Source organism: Rhipicephalus sanguineus, chromosome 2, assembly GCF_013339695.2.
Source record: "Rhipicephalus sanguineus isolate Rsan-2018 chromosome 2, BIME_Rsan_1.4, whole genome shotgun sequence".
NCBI classification, from domain to species: domain Eukaryota; kingdom Metazoa; phylum Arthropoda; class Arachnida; order Ixodida; family Ixodidae; genus Rhipicephalus; species Rhipicephalus sanguineus.
In genome coordinates this window covers 177,660,176-177,678,515 of record NC_051177.1, presented here as the reverse complement: position 1 = coordinate 177,678,515, position 18,340 = coordinate 177,660,176, and the positions used below count along the sequence as shown (strand labels likewise).

At 44.6% G+C, this 18,340-nt stretch overlaps 1 non-coding gene across 1 annotated transcript; it reads left to right on the top strand.

Annotated features, from left to right (window-relative positions):
* The first annotated feature begins 4,043 nt into the window (after nucleotides 1–4,043).
* Nucleotides 4,044–4,116, top strand: Trnas-gcu (transfer RNA serine (anticodon GCU)). Its single transcript has one exon. It is a non-coding gene; the product is annotated as a tRNA-Ser (tRNA).
* Nucleotides 4,117–18,340: the final 14,224 nt, after the last annotated feature.

Here is an 18,340-nt window from a genome sequence, read left to right as displayed (position 1 = left end):
CAGCAGGTTGAGAGGCTGGTGAATGCAGGCTACTCTCAGGTTATGATTGAGGCGGTAGCGGAATCTCTGCACATGAAAAAGAAACAGCTTTCTAGACAGCGTAAGGAATGTGAAGAGAAGAAGCAAGTAGTTGTTATGCCATACTTACATGGCGTATCGCACAATCTTAAAGGGACCGACAACCAACTTTTGTGGTACCCGTTTTCTTGAGTGCAATGGGAAGCTTACCGGTCAAAGCTTCTAATTACGGAGTGGTAACGCGGACAACGCCGTAAAACATTTGTAATCAGGGTTTTTCGATCTGCAGCGATTATGCAGTCTTAATATCACATGCTGCAAACAGTGAGAGGTGAGCGCGATAGCGATTATACGCCAGCAGTGGTGACAAGTTATGCCCTAAGTATGAAAAGGCAATGTTACGCTTGCAAAGCCTGCGGTGCCGCGACTACTGCTTTCCAGCCTATTATATTATTTTACAATAGTTATAGCGTTTTTTCTGGGGCTCCTTACAAAAGTACTTTAGCCGTACGCAGGTCGCTTTATCACATTTTAGTCAAGCCAAGCCAAGCTAAGCCTTCGAAAACGAAACAAGTGGTACGATACACCAGCAGTGCTGTTCATGAAGTGGTAGCAATCCTCCACAGAACAGTAAGTCGATGGCATTTTGCGAGCAGCAGCGCAAACTCGCGTTCTACTCTACAAAAGTCCGATACGACGAGAGCAGACGAGAGTCGAGCTACGCGGGAAACGCCGCCGGACGCCGCGCGCATGCGCCGCAGCCTCCGTTTCACTGGAAGCCACGAAAGCAGCGCCGCATCTCATGCTTTACTTCTTTTACACCTTAGAAACAAACGGGAATTGACAATAACATACATATTCAAATTTTCAGTCCTCGTTCTGGTGCGTGTAAAAGCATTAAACTACGTACAACAAAGTGCTTAAGACTGCATACGTCTGGTTCATGGCGCTCGCGCTAGGCTGCGCGACATACCGGTTTTTGTTACTTTTAAACGCGATTTAAAAATATAAATCCTACTCAGATCGCGAAAAGTATTCTGGAATCTGTCACTATTATTCACGGCCTTTTCATTTCCACCTGGATCTAATCACCCGTTCTGGCCAGTTGTCGGTCCCTTTAAGAAGGTGACAGTGAGAAACTCCGTCAAGCTCGTGTTTTCTGCGCCCTGCATTTTGGCCAGCATATGTAAGCGCGCTGCGCGGCATGGGGATAGTATGTCCAGGTGTAATACGGCGCACGTCAACAGATTCAGCAGGTGTGATACATGCATTGTCTACAGTATTCCCCTCACCTGTGGCAAAGAATATATTGGGCAATCAGGTAGGTGTGTGAATGATAGAATGCGCGAGCACGCAAATTTACTTCCTGCGGGCACGGGTGGAAATCTACCTATTCACTGCAAAGTGTGGGGTTGCGCCCCTCTATTCAGCAATGTTGCGGTGACTGGGAGGGCTAAAACACAGAAAGAACGTGAAATTATTGAAGCGTTTCAGATTCACAAACTTGGTCCTGATAAGTGTGTGAGTGCGCCATCTGTGTTTTCGAACGACAATGAGGTCCGGTTTCTTGACAGTGATAGGTGATAGGTTGCCTTTCAGTGATTCACGGTTGTTGCTGCGCATGCTCATATCGGTTTGTTGTTCGCGTCTTCATCAAATTAAAGTCAGTTGTTAGTTCAGCATCCTAACTGTTCCTGTTCCTTTTTTCTTTGCTCAGTTCCTTCTGACTTCTTTGGTGCTGCTGGCATTTCCTCACGAAGAGCTTGGGCGAAACTCCTGAAGCAATCATGGTCTCTTTCCTTTTAGGTGCGAAGCAGCTCTTTGACTAGCCTATGTAACTCTGTCCGTCCGTCAGCATAAACGCGAGGTAACGCGCTTCCGTCGGCGCAGGTGTTGGAGCGGTGCCAAGTAGGTCACGCCGCAGCTGGGCGTTGACGTGACGCTCCCCTCGCACGCTTCCCTCGCAGGAGCGCGCGTACGTCACCCTCTGCCTCACCCGCCGGAGCGCCCGCAGCTGCCGACTCCACGCCCGCTCGCCTCCCGTGTCTGCGTTTCAAACAAACGTTTACACCAGTAAACGCTACACCGAGTTTCGCGACAAGCAACTAGGTGATGCTATACGGAGCTTCGCTGCTAAAAAACAACATTCTTTTCTCCAGAAGCAGTTATGCATTACATTCGTGACCATTTATTGGGCCTTTATCTTCAGGTTATGTAAGATTCACAAAAGTTATGACGCATTCGATCAGTTAAATTGACATGGATTAGTATTAAATATTTGTTATGGGTTACTTGGGAGTAACAAGTTGAGTGACTGCAGGATAGTTGTTAGGAGATGATGTTCCTTATTAAACACACAATGCCCGTTTGTGTCATGCTCTTTGATAAGTATGTATACTTAATAAGTTGCTAAACCTGTGCATTGACCTTTGGTCAATGCACAGGTTTGCACAAAATGCACAAAAAGGCTGTCCTTGGCATGGTCTGAATATCCTAATGTGACGTAATGCCTCTTACAAAAATCTAATGCATCCATTGATGTAAAGAGCTATGCAAGCAGCCACCTTGTCTTGTAGGGCAGTGCGAATATTCGAAAATTTTGAATAACGAATCAAACAGTGTTCACGCTGAATCGAATAGTTTGTATTCGAAATACCAATAATTTTTCAATTTTTTTTCAAATAATCAGCATGGACGGGGAAACCCCACAGTAACGATGCGTTACAACTGCCAGGGGTCATTCTTACTCATTTTAACAATTGAATTGCCAAGATAAACGCCACTGCATCTTCTAAAGGTCTCTCAACTCTGTATTGTTCACCAGATAAAGGCGTTTCGTTAAAAACTGTAGTGTCGCCAACCAACTATCATCATCATGAGATTAGTCATGAGACGGGGATTACGGCTGCATTTGGATACAGAAGGGCAATTTTTATACGCGTTTACATGACTGACAACAGGCACAAGTGTTATATTCATGTAAACTGCTCTTGCAGATGCAGTATTCCACCATGATATTTAGCTGTCTTAGTGCCAAGGCCCATGAAGGGAAAACCAGTTTGTGTTTTCACTAAATGGTTAGCTGCATGGGTGATGTTCAGTTCAATATTGCTTCATTCTTATGCCACAATTCAGTTTTAATAAAAGGCTGATAACAAAGTGGCACCTTGAATAATGTAGTGACTGCTGTATTTCATTGTATAGTTACAAAATCTGCTGAATCCTCTAGTTGCTGATGCATATGAGCTTACCTCAGTTTACATAATTGTAGTAGTTTTCGTCGGTTAAAAGTAATTGTAACATTCTTTTGTTTGTGAATACCTCTTGGAAATGAAATGGTATGAACTTTCAGAGCTGTTTTGAAAATGGTTGCCTTACTATTCGAATAGCATTCGATTCGTATTCGATGCGGTTCTAAAATTCACTATTAGCACATTCCTGTGTTCTTGTGTTCTCAAATTTGGCAAATTTTTAACATGACATTTTATTTCAGCAGAAGCTTTTGCTTTCACACAAGAGCTGCTTTTCCTGCACATTTTCAAGCCGATATCCAATTGTCATTAATAATTCCTAAATGTAACGTGGCTTACATGATGTTTTGCAATAGCGATCACATTTTGTGTACAAAATTGGAAAGCCCTGATTCTATTCAGGGAGAACTCGTTATGTTCTGACAGGGCGAGTAATCTGCTCACGTTGGCTAGTGAAGTATTTCCAAAGCCCAGAGACCCTTCCTTCCATTATTCTGTTGCTTTGTTTTAACTTAAGACATTGGTTCTAAACATACTGAATTTTCAAAAGTACTCCTGGTGTATTCATTGGGTATACTCATTATTCACATTGCAGTAAAAGGCACGAAAATAAGGTTGAAAAGTGGTGTTTTTAAACATTCACATGGATTAAATCCATATACAGTACAGCGAATTCCATGCTCCGTAGGAATCAATTTCATGTGAAGCGGTCAGTCATAAGATGCCCATGCTGCATTTTTTTTTTTTTTACTCTTTGATCCAAGCGTTAGCCCCGCCACGGTGGTCTAGTGGTTATGGCGCTCGGCTGCTGACCCGAAGGTCGCGGGATCGAATCCCGGCCGTGGCGGCTGCATTTTCGATGGAGGCGAAAATGTCTGAGGCCCGTGTACTTAGATTTAGGTGCACGTTAAAGAACCCCAGGTGGTCGAAATTTCCGGAGCCTTCCACTACGGCGTCTCTCATAATCATATGGTGGTTTTGGGACGTTAAACCCCAGATATTATTATTATTGATCCAAGCGTTACTAGGCTGATTGGTGTCTTTGTGAAAACTTTGTGAAACTCGGCATATCGAGGGCTTACCAGGCATGTTGACTGCACTAATGTCGCAGGTGTAGCTTATGGTATGACACAATATGGGCTCTCACGGTAAAAGCACATATATTAGGTTTACCAATATGAGCTGCACGCCACCAGGGTTTGAAACCAGCCTAAACTGTGATGTTTGTTGTATACTTTCATTCTGGTTTTTGCTCGCCGAGAAGCCACTGACACTGGCAACATATTTTCTGTGGCACGATCTCCTTAATGCTCTCCCGTTAAGATTTCCGAAGTGCATTCTAGCCATTCCTAGGTTAATAAACCGTGAATAATGCGAGGCGCATACCCACATTCCACAGGCCGTGATCTGCAGGTATGGTCACACGTAATTGAGGGAAAGGGTTTCACGACGTATTGGGCAGGTATGTGACATTATTCATGTCAGTGGGCCACGACACTGAAGTTACGATGTCACGCTGACTATTCGTGTTCTTCCAGGTGCTGCTTGTATATGGCCACTGCAATTAGTGGCTGTAAACCAATCTTTTCAGAAAAAATATAGCAAAAAACAAAGATCATACAACTAAAGAAATAACTGAGGCTGTAGAAATTAAACGTATAGAGACTAGCTGTGTCAGCATGCCATCTCTCACCCTTTCAAAAAAAGAAATAGATTTTCTTTAATGCAGGCGATATGTACAGCACCCGTTTGCGGTGCTCGGCGGTGATACGTGTTGACGAGAGATAAGGGCACCATACATGTGAATTTCTTTAAAAAAATATTTCTGTTTTTTTTACTGTCGTGGTATATATGCGGCTACATGCCCAAAAAATAAAATCACTTTTAAGTCAGCGCTGCTGTCCTGCCTTCTTCCTCCTGTGTACTGTCATAATATTGAGCTGCTTTTTTTACTGTTATAAGCATGAACCAACTACGCCCAAGCCTCATTCCTAGCATTCAGACATTCCTCGACATCAGACATGAGGATAGCTATTTCTCACTAAACCATCCGCCGAATAGCTCTGCCATGTCCGATTGCTGGGATAACTGCTCAGTTTAAAACATCGCCTGTTTGCATTTCCTGCTGCACATAGAATTATCCCGTTGGTCTAAACTGTTTTGTCACATTACAGCATAAGTGCATAGCTTATTAGTATACTACAGATAACTTTTGAAGAAATAAGCAGCAGCGTAAGAGAAGACAGCTGCACATACCATTTATGTACCATGGCTCTTTGTAGCAGAACTTAAGTGGTCAAGTTATTCTAGGATTCAGCACTTTCCCCGAACCATCATATATCTTGTGCAGATTAGAGGCATGATACAACATAAGTTCTGAAAATATTTTAATGCATGCAATTTTGTGCATACCTCCTTTGGTATATGTATGCACTGTACGATTGACAAAGTCGAAAAAGCCATCAATGCTTTTGAATCTTATTTCAGCTGGTTGTTCTAACAGATGCAGCAGAGCAACCACCTAGTAAAAAGCTAGTAAAATACTGCAGGGGCCGGCATGACTCTGCGAACCTAATATTCTTGTTTATGTCAACCGGCAGTGTTGACACTATCTCAGATAACAGTGGCTTGGATAGGGATATTATACACTTTTACACAATAAACACAGTAAAAATACAGCTTACATGTCATGTTGTGAAGTACAAATATGCTCAAAATTTTAATTTAACTAGCATTTGTTACTCATATATCCCCCAAAGGGTGACAAAGTGGGATGAGGGACAGCGTTCAAGACTTCTGTGCACTCCAAGAGAACGAAGTTGAGCTGTGAGCTTCGGGTAAATATCTCGCCCGAGTAACTGGACTGTCACACCATGTTCATTTTCGCGGCCACCAAATGTCATCTGACAGCTGATACTTACACGGTACCACGTTTAAATTCGAAGCATTTCTTAGCGAACTTCTGCGCCGTTGAGCGTCGTATCTATATATCTAGCTGCCTACGATTTGGTGCTCTCGTGGCCGTTTCATTAATGGGATGTACTATCGCGCTCAGTATGAGCTACGTCATGCGAAGACGTGGCCAACCGCTCTGCAAAGTTGTACAGTGACTCCGATTATGGCATATTTTCGAGTTATCGGGAGAGAGTTTGGCTGCTCGTGTGAGCGCACATCGCCCCCACTTGCTTGCCTTCACCCTCAAAGTTGTCATTTTTGAAGCTGATCAAAATTGTGACATGTGTGTCATGTACGACGCTATTTTAACCACGCTCATGGTGCAGTCGCGGCCGTTTCGTTAATAGGATATGTATGGAAATTAGCATAGTGTGACGTGAGTTTACAAAGAACATAAATTGCAGCTGGTAACATGAAAACCGCGATTGCATGTCATGTTATGGTTTGATTTACATGCCACTGTCTATGTGCTCTCGCGGTCATTTCGTCAGTTTTATATATATTAAAATGTGTATGGCGGGACAGGAGTGTATGACGAAGATAAGTGACAGGGCGTAATATGCAAATCGTAACGTGTTTGCTATGTACGGTTTGATTCACACGACACAGGCTTGGAACGCTTGCGGTCGTTTCGTTAAATAGATATATACCAAAATTAGTGTGGCGCGGAATGACTCTTGTATGAATAATAATTACAGAGAGAACATGAATATCAATACATGCAAATCATGTGAGGCATAATTTAGGTGCCACTTCACGGTGCAGCCATTTCATTATTGCGTTGACTTGCCTCGAAAACAAAGAATGTGGTCTATGAAGCTACTCGCTGACTGCTTCGCATTGCGTCGATTCCCACAATGCGTATGATCTGCCTAATTTTCATGTGAACTTCTTGTATGGACCGAGTGGTAGTTCGTCACGTTTGCGAGTGCGTGGCTCAAGGGAACAGGCGACAAGAGAATACGCACGAATAAGTTTCACTAAACATTTATGGGGACAAGGGATTCTAGGGACGATCACGGAGAACAAGCACAGAGATAAACACACATCAATTAATGTGAAAGTCCTACCCGCGGAATGTCCGACCAAGGTTACAAAAAAACATCTCACGACTTGTAGCTGTCGTCTTGCGGAGGGTCAGTCCACGTGCGGCGACGAGTCTCGTCGAAGGCGAGCCCAAGCACGCAGGTGACACGTCACAAGACAAGGCCTCCGGAAGGCCTCCCGTTTGATCACGGCCTTGTGCCGTCCCAGGTGGCGACGGTGTTCTGGAACTCGTGACGCCTGCCCGCCGACACAGCAGGAGCCGCCCCCTGTACCGGTAGCTTCAGGCAGGTAGCTCGGCTCCCCAGGTCTCACCGAGAACAGGCAGGAGGAGCTCCCCAGACAGCGCCCTGGTCCGGCACGTCCTCGCTGGAGCCACCGCCAAAGCCCGAAACACCAGACAAGCACCAGTCTTCGCTGAGCACGGCCACGACAACTTCTCGGACAGCGCCCTGGTGCGGCGTGTCCTTCGGCTTGCTTCGCTCAGCCCTCTGCGCGTTCCACACGCGCCTCTCTTCTTTTTCTTCTTTTCTTGTTTTTTTTTTCTCGTGCCGCCGCCGCGCGTGCCACCTGCCGCTGGCTGGCCTTCATGTCGCCGTCGTCTTCACCCTCACAATTCCGCACAAACATCTCAAAATTCACAAACATCTAAATTTCTTTCATAAATTCCCTTCATTCACTACACTTCTCCACTTTAGCTGCAGATTGAAGTTCCTTGTAGTATCTTCCATGCATTTGCACTATCTAATGGCAGCGTAATGAACTAGTAAAAGTGATTACATGATTTCGCGCTATTTTTGCTGCTGATGTACTCGCCTGGTGTGATTGTTCTAACACAATATCTCTTTTCTCTTTTCTTTTTCAGCGCACAAATCTGCCCAATACTGTTGCATTGTGGAAATCGTACAGGTAAAGCCATGGGTGATTAGAAGTTTTCATACTCCTTCCATTTATTATAAATTCCAGGTGTATATATACTTAAATGAACTAAAGCTTCTCTGATAATTTTGATTTAATCTGTCAATGAAGAGTGGTAAGCGCGACAAGACAGGGACGAAGAAGGAAAATAGACAAGGACGCAGCGCTGCTTGTCTGTTCTCCTTCTTCGTCTCTCTCTAGTCGCGCTTGCCTCTCTTCATGGATAAAAACCAACTAGCCCGCCAACGTGTTTTAGCCAAAATCTGTCGAATGTCTGTGATGTATTTTCTTTCATAAATCTAGGAAAACAAAGTTTGGTTTCAGTGAAGATAAAACTTGACCTTGTTGGTTTTTAAGCATGCGAATTCACTTCATATACTGTTCAGGTTTGTTTTTTACATGTTCAAGGGCAGTCAAAAGTTCCCAGGCCATGCTGCCATAAGATTACTTGGGATAGCGGCTTGCGAAATTTTGACTGCCCTCGCACCCGCCGCAGAAATATTTGTTTTTTACGTATGCCTAATATATTGAACTTACAGAAAACACATTTGTTTTTATGTTCATTTAGTACTGGCATTACGAATAACGTTGTCACAAATGGTCGTACGTAACAGCTCTCGTTCTGTAGCAGCTGTGGCGCCATTTCTTCACTGCGGAAGTTTTCATAATAACATGAACGGGGTTTACGTGCCATGAATTCTACGTCATCACAGGTCTGATGTTTTCAGACTACGGAAAAGTGGTTGGCAGCATTTTACCTACAGGTTTTTCCGTACTCAAGATACTTTTTTTATGAGTGTAGTTGTTATTATACTCGACTGCTCACCCGAAGGCCACGGCATCGAATGCCTGCCGCGGCGCCCGCATTTTCAATGGAAGCGAGAATGCTTGAGGCCCGCGTTCTTAGATTTAGGTGCACGTTAAAGTACCCCAGAAGGTCGAAATTTCCGGAGCCCTCCACTACGGCGTCCGTCATAATCATATGGTGGTTTTGGGACGTTAAACCACAGAATTATTGCACACGTCGTCTACTCCATAAATATTCTAGTGCGCCACAGTAGAGTTGATTATTCGCTGACGTATGTCGCCCGTGACGTCCTCCTCACCATTTTCACGAAAGAAACGTCATGCGCGTCACCTTTAAGCTCTGAAACAAAATTTCTAAAGCCGTGTTTCTACACTGTAGCTCCGTGAACAATATTCATGTACGTCCGATGAACGTTTGATGAAAAACTTCGCAAATTCTTCCGGTGGAAGCAAGTTTCTCAGAATTATCTTGAGACTTAGGGGTTATTGATACCACATTCTAAGCAAAGTGTGAGTGCGTAGGTATTTTATTAGGGAGTCATTTAAAGGGGCGCAGGTGCACAAGTCGGTAAAACTTTATACCCTAGAAGTTGTCGTCGCGAGCATTAGGTGGTGACTTTTTTTAGAACTTCTACGTGAACAAATATACGAAAGCAGAAAGGCGCTCACTTTACCGCTATTATGACCACCTAAGTAGATTCGCTTATGACATTCAAGAATGGCTGATGCATATTTAAACTTATTCATATCATAAATTTGGCCTCTCGTACATAGTCTTTTGTTTGTTTGTTTTTCTTTTTGTGGTGGGGAAAGGTCGACTAGCTTGCAAAGCTGAGTTTTACCTAAGCGCTTGTGGTGTGTGTGTGTATGTATCTTTCTTGGTCGTGCGTCGTTTATTTGCGCTCAAAGCTTTTCCTTAGTCATGAGATACCAACTAGCCCACCTGGCTATAGTGTTACTGAGTTTTAATGTGTGGCGACCAAAACCGCGATTACGATTATGAGGCACGCCGAGGTGGAGGTCTCCGGAAGTTTCGACCACCTGGTGTTCTTTAAAGTGCCCTGACTCGCACAGTACACGGGCCTCTAGCATTTCACCTCCATCGGGATGCGACCATCCGTCGTGGCCGGGATGGAACCCACAACCTTCGGGGCTGCGGCTGAGCACTGTAACCACTGTACCCCCGAGGCCGACAACAAAGCCTAATTGGGGAGGAGAAATGTTTCACATTGTTGCGTGTAAGATAGCCGAAAGTGTATATATATATATATATATATATATATATATATATATATATATATATATATATATATACATATATACATATATATATATATACATATATATATATATGTATAAACCGCATGGCGACACTCCAGCAATCACAAACTCGTCTTCCTCTTCAGTGCAACCATGCTGCGGCTGCTGTTCCGTGTCATAAACTCTGACGCTACGATCATTGTCCCGGTGCCTAACATGCTCATTTGTGGTGAAAGGTGTGTGGTATCACCTCAGTATTGCTCTATAACCGAAGTAACTTCCAGCTGACGATAACTTTGAGCAATCGATGGGGATGACCTGTCGCTCCAGTGTCGGAGGGTCAATTGTCGCATCACAATATATTTGAAATATAAGCATTTATGCGAGTCGCTGTTCTTTATAAATAATGAGGCTATTAAAATGTCGATTTCATATTACATTACTATACTCCTCATTTCGCTGATTGCTGGGCTTTCGTCATGCATTTTTGAAGTCTCCACAACGCTTTGTAAACCCATGCACAAGAGGTATCAATGCGCTAATTCCGTTTTAAATCCAACGTTATTTATAAACATATGTGTTCCTCGACTTCAGCAACAATATGTTCCTTTACAGAGTACGCCTGTTGCAGGATCGGTTTCTTCCTGCTTAAGCTTATCAAAACTGACTTTGGCTCATTTAAATCCACGCACACTCGGGGCACCAATCCTATGGCCAATAGAAGTGCCGTTCCAGTTACCCCACCGTAAAAAAACGTGCATATTTTGACACTACAACGCACTGGGAGTACTGGCGCTCTGTTGGATTCACTGGCATTTCGGTGAGTGCATTGGGAAAAGGCTGGGTCGCACTGGTAGGGGCACTGTGTTCACACCTCTGACGATGGAGCATACTGGAAAGTGCTGCAAACGACGGAAATTTTACTGGAGTGCGCAGTTTGTGCCAGTATCGCTGCCTTCACTATCGTGCGCGGCAGGATTTTTCAGTATCGTCGAATGTGGAATGTTTGATTCGATGTTGCCGACAGAGGCTATCCTAACGGGTCCCAAAGATGCGTCACATTTTATAGCTTTGCAAATAAAAGGGATGAGACGTGCACTATTTTTATGACGTACGTGGTGTGTGACATTACTGTTATTTTTCATGCTACTGTTTTTCCAGGCCACCCTGCCTAGCGTTGGTGCGCGTTGTCGGAAAACCTTGACAAGCATAAACTACATAAAAGGGATGGAATGGGAGAAGCTAATGATTTCATATTATAGATGTATTTGATAAAAATAAAATATATCAATAAATATTTTCTTATAAAAGCGGGAGTCTTAAATTCCTCATAAATCGAGAAAAGCGAAAACAGGACACGGCGACCGCAGCTTTGCTAGTTTGTCCGTTGCTTGATGCAATATTTCACAACATGGCCGACGCTTCTGTCATTGCCAGTGGTTGCAGTACCGCGGCAGCATGATGGCACAGACTGGAGTGCGCTAGGATTCTAAAATTGTTTGAAACCTACGGGTTCTCGTTGCAACAACTTCGTGAGGGATGAATTGGGTGTCTATTGTGCTGTCAAGCATTTTTTTTTATTTCTTGAAAGCAGAATGTTCTACAGTTTAGCTGATCACAAGCCACCAACGTTTGTCTTCAAAGAACATCTTCCCATTTTCAGAATTTTATTTGTCAACTTTTGTTTATATTTTTTCACTTTTCTCTTGACGTGCACGACATGTCCGGGAGTGACGATCAGGCAGGTGAGGCACTGTCGCGGATGAATACTGTGCCAGCTTATCCTTTGGATTTCCATATCCTAACCAGCGCCCTGCAATGCGACCCCGAGTTCCGCAAATAGCGAGAAGAAGCTTGTCCCTCCAGCTTGCAGAAGTTCGGGTTTCCTGTCATGTGCAAGACATCACGGCAACTCCTCACCCGAACGTGCCTGGTGTTTTCTTGCAGCTGATCGTCCCAACTGATTACCAACTCGCCCAACGCACCGTTCTATGCCCAATAGATAGCACATTGCCGCCTCTAGTAATACAGGGGCGTCGTGCAACTCTCAAAGATGACGGTAGTGTCAGCGCAAACGACGTTCTCATCTCATCAATTCGCATTCCAGCCTTGTTTTTTGGCGCCTGTCAAAACACGGCGCCTTATTAAAGATGAATGCCCGACTCCACTAGATCCGACCTACGTCACCACTTGTAGCCCGCGGTCAGCCAGTACATATTTTGCCATCTATCGACACGGCCACACGCGACTTTTTGTAAACGCCGCTCCATGAAGTCTGTCGCGTGGCTTCGCGTTAGTACAAAAACCTTCAAAGTTGACGTTCTAGGCAAGCAAAAGGCCGCCTTGTGCTGTTGTGTCTTCTTTTTTTCCCTTAGCTGAGCATTACAGGTAAGAGCCTTCTTTAGCGATCCTCCGACGCTCCTTTCTACTTTTTCTCAAGACTCAACTGCGTTCCGCTCTTCACGCGGACCATTCCCTCGTCACCCAGAATTTATTTAGTCTTGCGTTCGGAGTTTCTATACTTCGTTTTCCCTTCCTAGCTCCTTCAAATGTCCGTGTGCTTTTTTTCTGCACTCCACGCACCTCTTTTGTTGAATGACCTTCAATGTACTCTTTAATTTATTTAGGTTAATAAATCTAACATCATTTCTCGCGTCGGCTCACGAGCAATTCATCTCCTTTCGCAGACACTGTACATCTTGGCTAGCGGCTCGCCACTGCCCGGCGCTAAGTTGACAGGCTGGTAGGCTCATCGCCATCTTCTTATGTATCCATTTGTCCGCACACCTGTCCTGCTTGTTGAAGTTAAAAGTACGGTCGAGCATAAATACCCGCGACCGACCATGAGGGTGAGCTCCGCACAAGAAGTTAATGTAGGTATTTCTTCTGTCGTCGCAGCTGAGCGTTGCCAGGCAACAAGTCGGCGTGTTTAGAACTTTAGCCGTTTTTTCGTGCTTCACGAGGAAGTAAGTTTTATGCCTTTGCTAAATGGTACCCGCATTATTTAATCGCCTATTGCGTATAATAACGCTTTATTTGGGTAACCCGCCACGTTAGTCCAGTGTTTATAGCGCTCGACTGTGGACCCGAATGTCGCGGGATCAAAGAACTGCAGCGCCGGCTGCATTTTCAATGGAGGCGGAAATTCTTGAGGTCCATGTACTTGGATTTAGATGCACGTTCAAGAAACCCAGATGGTCTATATTTCCAAGGCTATCTAGTACGGTATCTCTCATAATCATATCGTGGTTTTGGAACGGTAAATCCGAACAGTTATTATTATACGGGCAAGATACGTAGACGTGACCCCTTGCGTTCAACATATGTTGAAACATAACTGTGGAACAAGAACTATATTTCAGAATCCGCGTCTTCGGAATTTCGTCGCTCCGCAGATCGATATCGAAATGCTTCTTGAATACTGACGTCTAAGCGCCTTCAGAAATGACCCATATATGAGTTCTAGAAAAGGCCTTCTTAGAAGTGAAAACAGACCTTTCTCAAAGAAGCAACAACTGTGAGGCAACAATATCTACACTTCAATATATGTCAGAATCGGAGTCTCGAGAATTTCGCCGTTCCGGAGATCGGTATCGAAATGTTTCTTGAATATTGACGTCAAGTCACGTTCAGAAATGAGTCATATAAGAGCTATAGGAAAGGCCTCCAAATACTAATAAAATGATTTGGCCACTAAAACATCATAATAAAGTTGTATTGTCAAAACCGCTCAGCGTTTTTTTTAATAATGAGACAGAACCTTCGACACGTACAATGCAATGATCTGGAGGCTGTACGGTTTCCGCTACCAAAATCTTTATTTGCGCATGGATAAAATCATACGCTGCAGTTCCTTCCTTCACGTCACCAGTTTTGATACTACGAATATGTTGTAGAATCTCAACCTCATTTGGAGCGTTCTGCTGTTGTATTATGACATGATTTGTCACAGCCATCAACGACATCATCTAGTCAGGTGCACAGAAGCCTGAAAACAAACCGGCAACAATTTGATGGCTTTGGTATACGATGTTGTGGAAGCCACATGGAGCATTGAATCCAGTGGCGTTTGCTGTGAAATAAGCAATCAAAGTAATCATTGTAGCTGCTGTCAGAAACTGAGAGTTGACCATATTCTACCGTTCTACAAGACAGCAAGAAAGCAGCCCAGAAATGCAGATGTCATACCAGAACAGGCCTTCTGCAATCAAGCGCAACTTTCAAGCAATGACGTCTACTTCATAATGAAGCACATAATCAACACGCTTCTACTCCGGCGTTAACGCCTTACTGAGGCTCATATTAATACTGGATAAAATTGTCAGGCTTAATCTGGCCAAATCATTGGGACGGCGTTGCGTTTATTTTAGGGGCGAAGAGATGCATGCAAACTGCAGTTGGGTGACGATATACTGGATGGCGCTGTCCCATAGAGATATGTGCAATATGGCGGTTGGGTGAATGCACGCTAGATGGCGTTATAGGTGCCGCTGCTCTCAGATTGGCTGCTGCGCCCATTATCTCTCATTCTCATTGATCGTCGCTGTACGTGGAGGAGTGCGCTTGCCGGATTGTGCTGCTTGGCGTACCATGGACGACGAGGAGCGCCAGGTGCGGAAGGCCGCTGCGTCTCGTGCTCGTCGGCAGGATCCCGAGGTGCGAGCTCGAGAGGCTGCCGCCAAGCGAGCGCAGCAGTAATCAAATCGGCGTATCGCTTTGATTACTGCTGGGCGAAACCACTGAACATTTCACGGTGTAACCATGATTGCTTCAGGAGCTTCGCCCAAACTCTTCATCATTAACCCGTGGATATGCTGTATTTTTTTTATTCTTCGCCTTCAAGCAATAGCGTGGTGCATTTACGAATCCTGCGCTTTTTTATTGTTGCGCGTTTAAGCTTTCTCATTTTCGCTGCACTGTTTGTTCGTCCTTTAATTACTATAAAGAGTGACGATTATCTGTCCTGATACTGTTATTCTCTACTGTCGTTCCCGTTGTCTGTGACGGCGCTTCTGTGCGCAAGTTGCTTCCCGCGTTCAGAGAGTAGCTCACAGATTTGCACTCTCATCTTTATTAGCAAGGCTAGTAGCTAACTCTTTCAGCCTGCAACCAGTCATGACTCAAGAAAGGGTTGGCGAAAAGAAATGCGGCCGCTACTGCGCGCGAAGCGACCTCCTTGCTGGCTATCTCTTCATCGCAAAGTGAGCGATGAGAAGACAGCAATTGTATATGCGTGATGCTAATTGCTGTCACGATAGCGAGCGCGCTACCACGCCTGTCCGCTCAAAGTACTCAATTGCTGCTGGACCTACGCAGACGCCCTCCGCACCCTCTCTTTCCTCTCTCTCCGCGACCCACCTCAGCTTTCGCACGTCGTAAGACGGCCTGCGCGTTTCTTTTCTGCTTGAGCCACGATCGTCGACTGCCCACGCATGTTTTCGCGCTCAGAGCAAAAAACGCGCATGAAATGAGTTTCTTGTGAGATTAGCAACACGGAGTGCAAATGGGCAAATCGATATGCCGTCATCTTCCTTTATCACTTGCGCCTGCACTTCGCAGAAACATTTATACACTCCAAGGAAAAAAAAAAGTCAAAAGAGGGTCACGGCACCGTCACTCTCTTCAGGTATCCATTTGACCCCTTTCGGAAGGTAGAAGCAGGAAAAGAGAGTTAGCATTTCTGAAGGATTCACTGGACTCTCGTGAAGCGCGTTTCGATTGGCTTCCGTGATGAAGGCGCCGCCGTATACACCTGCCACATAGCGCGTTTGCCGTTCGGCGCCGTCGTGGCGCCATGGCTCGCCGACAAAGCCGGTCCAGGCCCCATAAAATCTCAAGTTCCAGCGATCGCCCCAGAGGCCGCAAACATCTAACGCAGGGAGTTCCACCTTCAAACACCGGGAGTAGATCTACTAACCTCTGCGTTAGGATCGCATGGCGGCCATTATGGTGACCGCCATTCGCGCTATTGTACTTTTTATGTAGGGGCGCCCTCGTCGGGGCCAAGCATCCAAATCAAAATATCCTTGAAAGAACCGAAGACTACTTGTTTGTATAATGCTGCACTTCAATAAAACAAATTGCTGTTTATACCAAGTGGCCTTGCGTTGCCAGGTACCGCGGCATCAATCTTTTGTAATAATTTTTGCTCCAGCCGACGCGTAGTGATCAGCAGCCTATCGACATCATTATTTTCATTTCAAAATATACGGCGGCGAACGGCAGGTAAAGGTTCGCGGTGCATTCGGATGGGTCTCGCGCTGTTTCGTTTCGCTGTAAAGGTTTCGAGCCAGTGCCGGCTGACATACGTGCGTTCGTTTTGTTTGTTTTGACTTGGTAAAATGTTTTCGCGAAGCGCATTCAGCGGACTTCGGGGGAACGAAGGCACCGCTGAAGCTTTCACCTGATGACACTCGTTTCAAGACCGACAATATGGGGACCGGTGAGTAAAAACCCATTGCATCAGTTTTTTTTGTCCATCACTTTGTTTGGGCGTCACACGGAGGCGACGCACTGCAATATTAAAATTTTCAACCTGTCATACTGTGTGGATCATAAAACGTGCGTTCCTTGCGGCGTGGCTTCACATGGGAGCGAAGTTGCTTAGTTTATAGTCCGGTAACACAATCCGTGCCGCTGCAATAAAAAAAGGCAACTACATCACTAACGCCTCGCATGTATCTTCGTAACAAGCCCGTATATCAGTGCAAAAACATACGATTTATACTTTCCCGCAGTCGCATTTGAGTTGCAATCAGAAATATTCTTGTTCTTTTTTTCTGCCATACATAACCTCCTGGCCGGACAGGGAAACAGCTGTGTGCAATGGGCAAGACACCTGTTACATGACACAACTTGTGAATAAGCTAGCCCGAGTGATACAACATGCATTATAAAGTACGTTTACATATATGTATAACAAACTGCTGTTTACTTGTTCACTGTGTTTATATGTTTACTTTCGCGAAATTTTATATTTCTTGATTATGCTTATCAATATTTGGTGATGTCATTACTTATTTTTCCAGGACTGTCATGCAACTACAGGAAGAATACCCCCGAATGTTCACTTTGCAAGTGCGGTGAAACATGTGACCGTCTGCTACAACAGGTCATCTTGAACCTCACGCTTGCAATGCTGTATTTGTGAATGGTTTACAAGGTATCTTATGAAGGGTTGCTTACAATCGTCCACAAGCATTAGCTGTCAAGTGTGTCATGCATTCTACACTTCAATAGCGCTGAAATTCAATACTAGCTCCTGCATTAGTTACATTACCTGGGACTGCTGAGCTGATGATGCAGGTTTTATTCCCAGCCGCGGTGGTCACATTTTAATGGAGGCTAAATGCAAGGACACTCGTGTGCTAGATTTGCTTCTGAAGTTCAGGGAACGAGGAAGTTTGAAGAGACAAATCATTTGTGATTATGTGGCGTCGCTGGAGCAAATGTTTCGACCAGCAGCCTTGTCTTCTTCAAGGCTAGAACTGCGTTTGTTTTAATCCTAAGCACTCAGAATCAATCTAGAGTTGCCCACTACTGTATGATTCATAATCATATCATGGTTTACATGTGAATCATTAGAAAGTAAAATTTACAGGTAAACATATTAGAGAGAAATGTGTCTGGCTCGGTAAGATTACAAGAATAAAAAGGCCCTCCAGCCACGCTTACTTTATAATTTTTTTTTAATTTAAAAGAAAAAGCTAAGAGACCGAACGGTTCTCGAAAAGTAGGGTCGGTTACTTTATTTATAAATAGTAATCCGTGTTTTCGGTTTTATCCGAAAAAATCCGATAAACATTCGTCGGTAAAATATTTGACAATTCGGATTTATCCGATGAACACCGATTTCAAGGGCCAATATGACCTGGTTACGTTCTTTATCGAAAAGGCAAGTTCTATGCACTCACTGATACACCTTCTGGTTTGACCGATTTAAAGTTTACCGCGCGTAGCAGTATTGTGCTCCGACACAGCTTCCTACATGCAGAAGCTTCACCAGTAGTTGCAACTCTCCAACTCCGAATTCAAGGCGCTTCGCTCAACAACATTCGGGGGATGGAATCAGGACAAGCTCGTCTAGC